Below are 10,707 nucleotides of genomic sequence, written 5' to 3'. Positions count from 1 at the left end.
GTATACACAATCGATGCAAGTAATATAGCAGTGAGTGAATATCGTCTCCACATGGATTGGATTAGAAATTTATCTTCACCACAACTAGAACTAGTCGTCACAAACTAATTCCTACTGGCTTGTGAACTTAGAAACTAATATTAATAAAACATGGAAATATTATAATGATTGCAGAAAAGTTTAGTTAAGGCAAAATAAATATGCAGAATAAACAAAATAAAGACAAGTGTTGATTTACTAGGATTCAAACAACCTCAGATATTCAGACTTATCACAGAGCACTTATGCTAAACTTTGGTATCGAAAACAATTACTCTAAGTCTGGAATAAATTATTATGACTTGCTTAAGCTGGCTGACAGTATTACTAGGTATTCTTAGACGGTTGCTATGGCAATACTACTCAGCGTTAACTACAACCCTTGGTTTGTCAGACTGTTGTTGTAGCAATACCTCTCAGCGTGAACTATATTTGTTGTCTATCCTACTCTAGAATCTATCCCTTTTAGTTGATTGAAATCCGCTCCTTATCTCTAAGGTAGACAAGTTAGAACTTCACCATCCCGGATTCATTCCCTTGTTCACGTGGATCTATCTTAATTCTCTCGAATCTAAGAATCACTATCTAGATAAAAGGCAATATCTCGATGCTCGTATATTGCCAAGACATGTTTTACCAAAACCCCAGGCGATCTCTCGATGCTCTTATAGAGTAATTCATGGTGCTATAAAAAAGCATCCAAGTTTCAATGTTTACAACAACCCCAAATATATAAAGAGATTAAGAACAAAGGAAGAACGACTCCAAAAAATAGGGGGCTCTATCATGACAATTCTGATCAGCATTGCGCCTTCCTCGGTGATCAGCCTCTCTCGAGACCTGATCACTGCTCTGCTATAGTCTGGCTATGGAGGACACCAAGGAAAGTTGGTGGGTGAACGGTGAGAAAGCACTGTAGTTGCTCGCTCAAGCCTTGAGTAAAGCTCTTCTCTCTTCTTCCTTGTTTTTTTTTGCGGCTATGACTGGTTATTTATTGAGAAGAATCTCCTAGGGCTTCGCATGATTTGGAGATTCCTTAAATAACCATTGTTATCTGCCCAGACTTAAAAAGGAAAGATGATTGGCGGCTGTCAGAACATTTAAGGCTTGTTTGTACGTGAAGTAGGTCTTCCAGCTGGCATGTGACATAGGCGGTTTCATCATACCCGCTTTAGACTCTTCAGATAAACCTTGCCACGGTAAGATAAATATGCTCCTCACGTTCTTATCTGTTCCATTGGCCTTTTCAAATTACGTTGTCACGACTGAAATGTTCTTCCTCTGTAAGTTTCCTGCACATACACAATCCAAGCAAACCCTTTCTCCTCAGCAACATCAATTAAACCACATAAATCTTACCAAAGCAAAACTTATCCACCACAAGCTAATATAATCTATATGCAACTAAAATGTTGTGCATACTTTGTTTAGACGATCAGTAACTTAAGTGAAAAGACTAAAAATTGAGTCTTTTTATAGAGTTATCAGTGTTCCATTAAAGTTGATTTGCAGAAGACCTTTAATTCAATAAATTGGGAATTTTTTAGTAATGTTTTGGTTGCTTTGGGGTTGCTTTGGGATTGCTTGAGGGATTTCGAAGTTGGATGGTTCTCAGTGTTGTTTAATGACAGCTTGGTGAGGTATTTTAGTGGAAAGAGGGGGTGAGGTAAGGGATCCTCTATCACCCTAATTGTTTGTCATGATGATGAATGTGCTATCTAGGTTGGCTTGGTGAGGTATTTTAGTGGAAAGAGGGGGTGAGGTAAGGGATCCTCTATCACCCTAATTGTTTGTCATGATGATGAATGTGCTATCTAGGTTGTTGGATACTGCTATTAAGGGGGGATATCTAATTTTCATCCAAAGTGCAAAAGAATCTCTTTAACTCAATTTTTTTAATGATGACTTGTTCATCTTTTGCAAGGGCTCAGTGGTAGGCGTGAAGAGTGTCTTGGAGGTGTTCTATAAGATTTATGGGGTGAAGTTGAATGTTGATAAAACTGAAATCTTTGTGTGTGGTATTGATGACGAGGTTCTAGACAATATTAAAATGTTATTGGGTTCACTATGGGTATGCTTCTTGTTAGATACTTTGGTGTGCCTCCAGTGACTAAGAAGCTCACTCAAAAAGATTATTTGCGGTATGGTCTCATAAGAAGTTGAGTTATGGTGGGAGGTTGTAGTTCATCAAAGTTGTGATGTTTAGCATTTCTAATTATTGGTGCAAATAGTTGGTTCTTCCTAAAGCTGTGATTAGAAGAATTAAGCAATTGTGTATGAGGTTCTTTTGGAAAGGTAGTGATACTTATACTAAGGGAGAAAGGGTTAGCAGGGGGAAGATTTGTAGATTGAAGTCCGAGGGGAGGCCTGAGGTTAAAAGATTTATCTTTCTGGAATATATCATGCATTTTTCTACTCATTAAAACCATCATTGCAAATGAGGGCTCCCTGTGGCTGGCTTGGATTAAAGATTATGCTCTGAAAGGCCAGTATTACTGGATTGCTATTTGTAAGCCAAGCTACATTTTGTTTTAAAGAATTTGATCAAGTTAAGGGGGAGGTTGCGACTTTGTTTGTTGTAAGAGTGGGCTGGAGGAAGTTGAGTTACAAGTGGATTTGAGAGTGTATAAGGGAAAAGAAGGAGAAAGCTAATTTGACAGAAGTTAATCTGGTTTGTGTGGCATGTACCTGAATTTTCAATTGTGTCATGGATGACACTTCTTGATAGGCTACTTACTAAAGATAGGCTTGCTCGCATGGGTATTGTGGTGGACATAGATTGTGCTATGTGTGGATTGGACAATGAGTTTAGGGATCATATTTTTGGTATTTTCCCTTATGCTTGTCGTGTGTGGAATACTTTAATACATGCTTGTAGGCTAAATTATAGGCTGAGGGGTTAGGATGAGAGCTTGAACTGGGTGATTTCTAACTTGAGAGGTTATTATATAATTGTGTGCATCTTGAAGATTGCTTAGACCAACTTTCTGTATTGTATCTGGGAAGAGTGTAATTTCATAGTTTTTCGGGGAGTTGAGAGGCCTTCAAAAGTGGTTTATGAAAAAATTAAAAATGTTGTGGGTTCTAGGTTGCAGGGTTGCTGCATTAAGTTGCAAGATAGGGTGAATTAACAACTCTGTGAGGACTGGGATTAATATAATTGATCTGGTTGTTTGTTTTAGTTTGATGTTGTGCTAGTCTTTGTTTATAACATGAGCTTTGGTTTGGTTGTTCTGGTATTGTTGCAGTTGTAGTTGCATTCTTTTTGGATTTGGAATGGAAAATTACTTATCTAAAAAACGAAGAAGAAAATAACAATAACAATAATAGGTTTTTGTAAAATTTGATCTAGATTAATCGATCAATAAATCTAATATTTTTTATTAAACCAAAAATAATATAAAAGCCTGACCATTCATGTATACATTATATCATGTTATTTTCGTAATCATAGTTAGTTATTTATATATATATATAATTGAAATTTTCATACTTTAATAATTTTTATAATAATATATTTTAAATTATTGTTGTATTCACATCATTGAAGCTCAAAATAACCCATTTTTTCCCCGTAGTTCATTATTTCTAAAGCAAAACAATTACACTTCACCGGTCCCCAAAGGCCAAACGCATATAGATGGACTTTTATTGCAATACATACTTACATGCGTACGTACATGGATACAAAAGCACTTACATACCTAAAAATACGTATTTATAGCTCTAATTATTACATTGGGGAAGTGGAAACTAAAAGCAAACAAAGGTGGCCTACTAGGAAGCTATAGCTGCTGCTTCATGGGACAGCAGTGAAGTTGAAATTATTGCATGAAGTCTTTAAAAACAGCAGGGAAGAGCTGAAACCAAGCTTTGATCTTGCCATATCAAACTGTAATAGATTGTTCTCCAATTGGAAAGCCCCGATCACGATCGAAGCTCCATCGTTCTTCATTCCTCCATCGACAAATGCTAAGCAAGAAACCCCTGGTGCAGCTTCGACCATCGAGTTCGCCCCGAAAATCCGCCACACCACATGGTTGTCATGGAGCACAAGATCGATGTTAGGAACCCATGGTCCAACCCTGGAGCTTTTGAGGCTTTTCGAGTTGAAACAGGCCCCGAATGGTGCAACGGGCTTCACTTGGGGAATACCGGAGAGCTCCTTGGTGAAAAACTGTGTGACGGCTTTGAAGATCGTGTGGTGCAGAACCGTATAAGGATTTATTGTGCTCAGCTTCGTGCCTCTGACACCTCGTTTGTCAACCGACAACAGGGTCGTGTTGATCAGAACGTTCTTGTTGTTGATCTTGATTGATTTCACTTCTATGTAGTACTCTCCTTGGGGGCTGATGATAAGTGGAGTGTAGCTTAAAGGTCGTGTGATCTCGACATCAGGAAGCATGTAATAACGGCTGTCCCCAAAGACCATGACCCCATTAGGGGCTAAACACAAGACAAATGTTGGAGCAAACCCAGCGAATCCAAAGTGTGAGACAAGTTGACTCGGTAGAGAAATAGGGGAATGCCCCAATCCAGCCACCCCTTGAACATTGCCCGGTAACCCATTTTGCAGTAAGAGGGAAGGTGCACATGTAAACAAGAACTGAGGGACCCTAACCATTGGACCAGGGTTAGACCCTTGGGTGGATCGAATTGATAGCACATCCTGTGCAAGTTCACTCATTGCGGTTATGCCTGTTATGGGGTTAACCGACATCACGCCGCATGTGTTGTTATTGCACCCCGGTCTAGCATTGGCAGAGCACGTGTGGCAATAGTGACTGCTCAAGCGCATTGAGTTGAGCGGCACCGAGGGGCACGATAGGTCGATGAAAGGCAGAAAGAAGAATAGGAAAGGAAAATGAGAAGGAAATGAAAGAAAGAAGAAGTCATGAATGCCTCAAGTGGTGTAAGAAAGGTTAAGCTGTGCGAAGATGAAGGGGAAATTTGAGTTATTTTATAGGCAAAATAGTGTTGTTAAAATGTAGTCTATCTTTTTATGATCTCAGCATTGTTCATGTGACCGTTTTGGGATTATATGCATTTGGCAAGCAGAAAGGGAGGCTTTGAGAGGCTAAGTTTGGCTGAATTCAGGCTAAAAGATGAACATAAAAGCAAATGAACAAAACTGAAATGGTGAGTGTGAACTGTGAAAGGCACTTGGCAAGCACAATGCAGGAAACGTTAATTTTTTGGTGTCAATCAACTCATGCTATGACTTCATGGGCTTGGGCTGGAATTAGATAATTAGCATCTTTAGATTTTGTTATCCTTATTATACTTTGCCAATTATGGATCACTTTCTGAAATTATTCTATCTTAATTAACTAATGGGTGAAGTACGTAAATGCTCCCCTGACTATAAAGTGTTGCTTTGTTAAGTCATCCATCTATTAAAAGTTATAAAATGGTCTCTTTATTATTCATTTATATGTTTCAAATTCGCCCCTTTATGTTAAAAAATTTAAAGGTTGTCTGAGTTGGATTAACCGACTAACTGAGATATGATAAAATATGATTTTAGAACCGTTTATACTATATAGTTGTTTGAGATTAGGTTTTATCATAACCTATTCAGCAGGTTAACGTCCAACTCAGACGACTTTCAATTTTTTTAACAAAAAAGGATGAATTTGGAACATATAAATAATCGGGTGACCATTTTGTAACTTTTAATAGTTGGGAGACTCAACAAAATAGTATCTTATAGTCAATGGGCCATTTTATAACTTTTAATAGTTAAAGCACTCAATAAAACAATATGCTATAGTTGAGGGACTATTTGTATACTTTACCCTTAATTAATTCATTGATGATTCAAAATTATATGAACCAAAAATTATACTTACTGCTATGATCTCTGATTTTTATTTAATTGTAACTCTATCTAGAATTAAAGAGTAATTTATTACACTTGACGTTATAAGAAAATTTTTACAACAACTCGATAATCATCGTTTTAATAAAAACAAACCCTAAAGTCCATTAATTCGAACATTATCACATAACTACATTGACAAGATGGTATAAAATATTACTTGCACGAGTCGAGTAACTTCCGTAGTAAAAAAATTGTTTTTATTATTTGAAAAATCGAGTTCAAACATCATAAATGTCAAGAATGTGAGCATTCAATGATAAAACGATTAGAGTTATTTTAGGATAGATACTGCATGAAGTTTCCCTATATTAATAATAAAAAAAAAGTTACTTAATTTATTATAATTTTAGCTTCCGCACTTATTAGTAAAATTTAGGCTTAAACTAAAAAAATACTTAAACTATCGTTTTTTTTCTTTCTTTAAGTATCTAAACTAGTTTTTATCAAAAATAAGTCCTTAAAATATTATATATAACTACTTTAAGTACCTAAATTATTTTTTGATTAAAATAAGTCCCTAAACTATGCTATTAAGCCCCTAATTTTTGTGTTAAAAATAAATATCTAATTTTGTGTGATGTGTCAACATCTTATTGGTCAAAAATAATTTTCGACCAGAAAGAATATTAAGACTTAAAACAATTAAAAATAATAGTGTAAATACCTAGTTTATGAAAAATAATTTAGATACCTAAATCAAAAGAAAGAACATAATTTAGGTACTTTGTTTTTACTTTTAAGCCAAAAAAATTACGCATCCAACCATGTTTATTTTCTCTTATTCCAAGTTCACATGTAGTGGTTAAAATCCAAACAATAACAATCTCTTTCTTTTCATCGGAGACTAAGGTCTTTTCTTTTTGAGAAAATAGCGATAAACGCAGGACAAAAGAAACAGCAAGCAAGCAAGCAACAAGAATAAAAGCATTCACTTTCAAAAGGAAAGCATGGGAGCAGTGTTTTGAAAACCGGACAGGTCCGGTCGGTTCAACCAGTTCAACCGGGAACCGCTGTCTAGTCCGGTTCAATCTACACCGGTTGAACCGCTACTAGTGAAAAATCCAACAATAACAATCTCTTTCTTTTCATCGGAGACTAAGGTCTTTTCTTTTGAGAAAATAGCGATAAACGCAGGACAAAAGAAACAGCAAGCAAGCAAGCAACAAGAATAAAGCTTCACTTTCAAAGGAAGCATGGGAGCAGTGTTTTGAAAACCGGACAGGTCCGGTCGGTTCAACCAGTTCAACCGGGAACCGCTGTCTAGTCCGGTTCAATCTACACCGGTTGAACCGCTACTAGTGAATCGGCCGGAACCGCTGAACCGTTCGAACCGAACCGGCTGAAAACCGGAAAAAACCACCAATTTTGTTTTTTTAAAAAAAAATTAAACCAAACGTCGTCGTTTGTTAAACGAGCCAAGTCGAACTCGAGTATTGTTGAGCTCGACTCGAACTTGAAAACTTTAAAAGTAAGCTCAACTCGACTCAAACTCACAAGCTAAAAATTATCAAGTTCAACTCGAACTCGAAATAATATGAAACTTGAACTCGAAAAGGCTTGAACTCAAAAAAATTTAGAAGCTCGATTGAAACCTAAAATTCGAGCTTGTTTGAAGTGAAAGAATAGTTCACTCAATGCTTACCAAAAGGCTCTATGATTTTGAATGCCAAATTACCTCTATTTTATAGAAGTTAGTTATGCTCTTCTATGTTTCTCTTAGCCATGTGAATTTTTTTTTAAAAGAATTAAACCAACATATCATTTGTTATGATTTTTTAGCCCCAAATTTATTTTTTAATTATAGTTATATAATTATATTTATTATTTAATATGTTTTATCTTAAATATTATGTTGTAGTTAATTTGAATCATTTTGTTTTTACTTGATTTTATGGTTTTTAACTTATATATGTTATGACTTGCTTTGAATATGACTTGTGATATAAAAAATTATTTTTTATTAAATGTTTTTGATATTTTTATTTAATTTTTTAAATAATTATGATGTCGTTTGGTTCTTCCGACCGGTCAGACCGGTTCAACCGGTTGAACCAATGAATCGGTAGCATGGTCGGTTCGCTAACCGGTCCGGTTATGAAAACCATGCGCATGGGAGCCTCTTGCCGGAGTTTGGTTTAAAGCAAATAATTGAAGAGTTGCAATCATAGAAAGAAAAAAAAAAGGAATTTAGTAGTCAAAAGGTGAAGCCAAATGGAAACTCTTTTGGCCATAGATTAGATGGGGATTGATGCCCGACATGTTTTCACATTTGAAATCAACATCATATCAAAAATACATTTGGCAAATCGACATGTTTAAAGCACTCTAGAGAAGCAAAAACAAAACCAAGAAAATGAAAGACAACATTGACTAATCTGAGAAACATTTACATTACATTGCAGGCGTTTGAATTCTCATCACTGAAGAAATGAAGAAATGAGCATAAGATTCGGAATTGGATGCCGTGGTATGCATCGGATAAGCTTGACCGTATGGTGCATGGGGTGGTAGATGTGGTTTAGCATACATCATTGGTTGATACATACCCCTACCATTTCCATTCGCACGTTGTTGGTTCATCATCATGGCCATGTATTGTTGTTGATTATGAGGATTGGCTGGTCCCATCCCATGGTAGTATTCCCCACCAACTCCATTCATTGCTGCACCAGCAGGTAGTCCTTGAACTGCAGGCAAATTACTCATCTGGTTCATTGGATAGTTCCCCATTCGACTCATTAGACCCATATTATAACCCATTTGCCAGCCCATTTGACCCATCGGACCGCCCATTTGCCCCATCTGCCCCATCTGCCCCATGTTCTTCTTAATGCCACCTCCTCTGCCATGGTTAATAACATCAATGTCATGAAACCCACTATTTTTAACCTTGTTCATCTCATGGCTCCCACCACCATTTTTGCCCCCTCTCTTTTTAGCCCCATTGCCATTATTGTTACCACCACCATTGCTGCCTTCGTTCCCCTTATGGGCACCCTTGTTTTTACCATCCCATTCGTTTTTACCCTTCTTGTGATTACAATCTTTTACACCTTTATCCTTCTTAAAGAATCCTAGTAATCCACCGTTTTACCACTACCATTTTTACCTCCCTTGTTCTTTTAACCACTATCATTTTTACCTCCCTTGTTCTTTTCACCACCTCCTTTCTTCACTCCATTGCCATGCTTCCCATCCTTGTTTTCTCCCTTGCCCTTCATAACTACAGGTATATCAAAAGCATCTCCTTTTTTACCATTACCTCCTCCTTTTTTACCATTCATGGCATGGACATTAGCCATTCCATTGGGCCCATATGAACCATGACTTTCTCCCATCATAGGCACCATCTTGTTTTGCTTTTGATGCCCATGTCCAAATCCCCCTTCATCAACCTCATCATCAAGTTCATCATCGAACTCATCCTAATCACAATCACTTTCATCTAAATCATCATCAGGCAAATGAAACTTGACAGATTTCTGATCCTTGGAAGGTGGTAACTTGAAATCTTTAGACCCTTTCATCATAATTGGCTGCATATGGTGCGGTGGTGGTTCAAATTGCTGTCCGCCTTTTTTCTGGTTATTCTTTCAGCCGCCACCACCATCCTTTTGAGGTCTGTTGTCTTTGCCACCATCAAAATGCATGTTCTTGAACTGGTTGGTCATCAGGTTTTGGAAACTGTTTGAACCCTTTTGAGCCGATCCCCATAGCTGTGCACGTTTCCCTGACCTCTCAAGCTTCCTTATAAGTATAGATGGGTCAACATTCCCCGTCACTGTAACCTTCCCAAAGTACTAAACTTTAACAAAAAAAATGACATTAACATAGTTTCATGCCGTCAATTTTCTGCAACAGTTTCTTTATTTTCTGCTTGCAGCCACAACTACACTGTTTATTCACTTTGAGAATCCATGTCTGAGAAGAAAAGAAAACCAGAAAACATTGTTAAAAACAAAGAAGACAAAAGGGTTTTTGAACACTCTTGGAAATTAAAAAAAAACAGCTAAGTTACCTGCATCTTCATGACTTCTTGTTTCTTCATCCTTCAAAGAACTGAAATTAGAGTACTGACAGACAAAAGATGAAAGTTTTGTCCCTTAGTTTTTAGTTTGTGAAACAAAAAGGGAAAAGAAAACCTGAATTACAAGATTTGAGGAAGAAGAGTTTAAATGCAGAAATGGGAGATTAAAACACTCAGTTATAGCTTGCGAAAGCTTTAATTTTAGAGAAAGAGAGAACGCTGTTGCAGAAGATTCAAGGAATCATGAAAGGTTCAAATAAATAAACAAAAGGAAATAAAAAGCAGCTGGGAACGTGAAAATATGGTTATATGAACTAAAGCTGGATCACATGGCAAAGGCTTTATGCTATTTGAAGCTTCTTCTTCTTCTTTTCCTTCCAAGTGATTTACATCATTTTTTTAAATGAAAAGATTAATTAATTGAAGAGATAATTAAGGGGAAAAAGGGAAATTTCAGTATTCGTAGCACAGTAATTGGTCATGGGACCAAAGGCAAAGCTGGTGGTTTCACAGTGCACTCTTCTTGTACTCTGCTCTGATCCCCGTTGCACTGCTGATGCGGTTTCTATCTGGTTTATGGACTTGTTAGGCAAGAAGATTATTATGTTTGTTGGTCCAATGTACATATATATATTGGAGGCCTTTTCACCCAAATATACTTTAAAAAAATTATTACTCAACTAAAAATTATTTCTAATTATTTATTAAATTAACATCTATATTTAAAAGATGATTTTTATTCAAGCGTATGTTACTG

The 10,707-nt window shown here is 36.6% G+C and overlaps 2 pseudogenes; both read right to left on the bottom strand.

Moving 5' to 3' along the window:
- Window positions 1-3,838: 3,838 nt before the first annotated feature.
- LOC120144668 lies at window positions 3,839-4,935 on the bottom strand (annotated as a pseudogene).
- A 3,306-nt stretch (window positions 4,936-8,241) lies between these two features.
- LOC120144844 lies at window positions 8,242-10,078 on the bottom strand (annotated as a pseudogene).
- Between the last annotated feature and the right edge of the window lie 629 nt (window positions 10,079-10,707).

Source organism: Hibiscus syriacus, unplaced genomic scaffold (assembly GCF_006381635.1).
Source record: "Hibiscus syriacus cultivar Baekdansim isolate YM2019G1 unplaced genomic scaffold, ASM638163v2 tig00110890_pilon, whole genome shotgun sequence".
NCBI lineage: Eukaryota > Viridiplantae > Streptophyta > Magnoliopsida > Malvales > Malvaceae > Hibiscus > Hibiscus syriacus.
The sequence above is the reverse complement of the archived record's forward strand: the minus strand, read 5'-3'. Positions and strand labels throughout refer to the sequence as shown.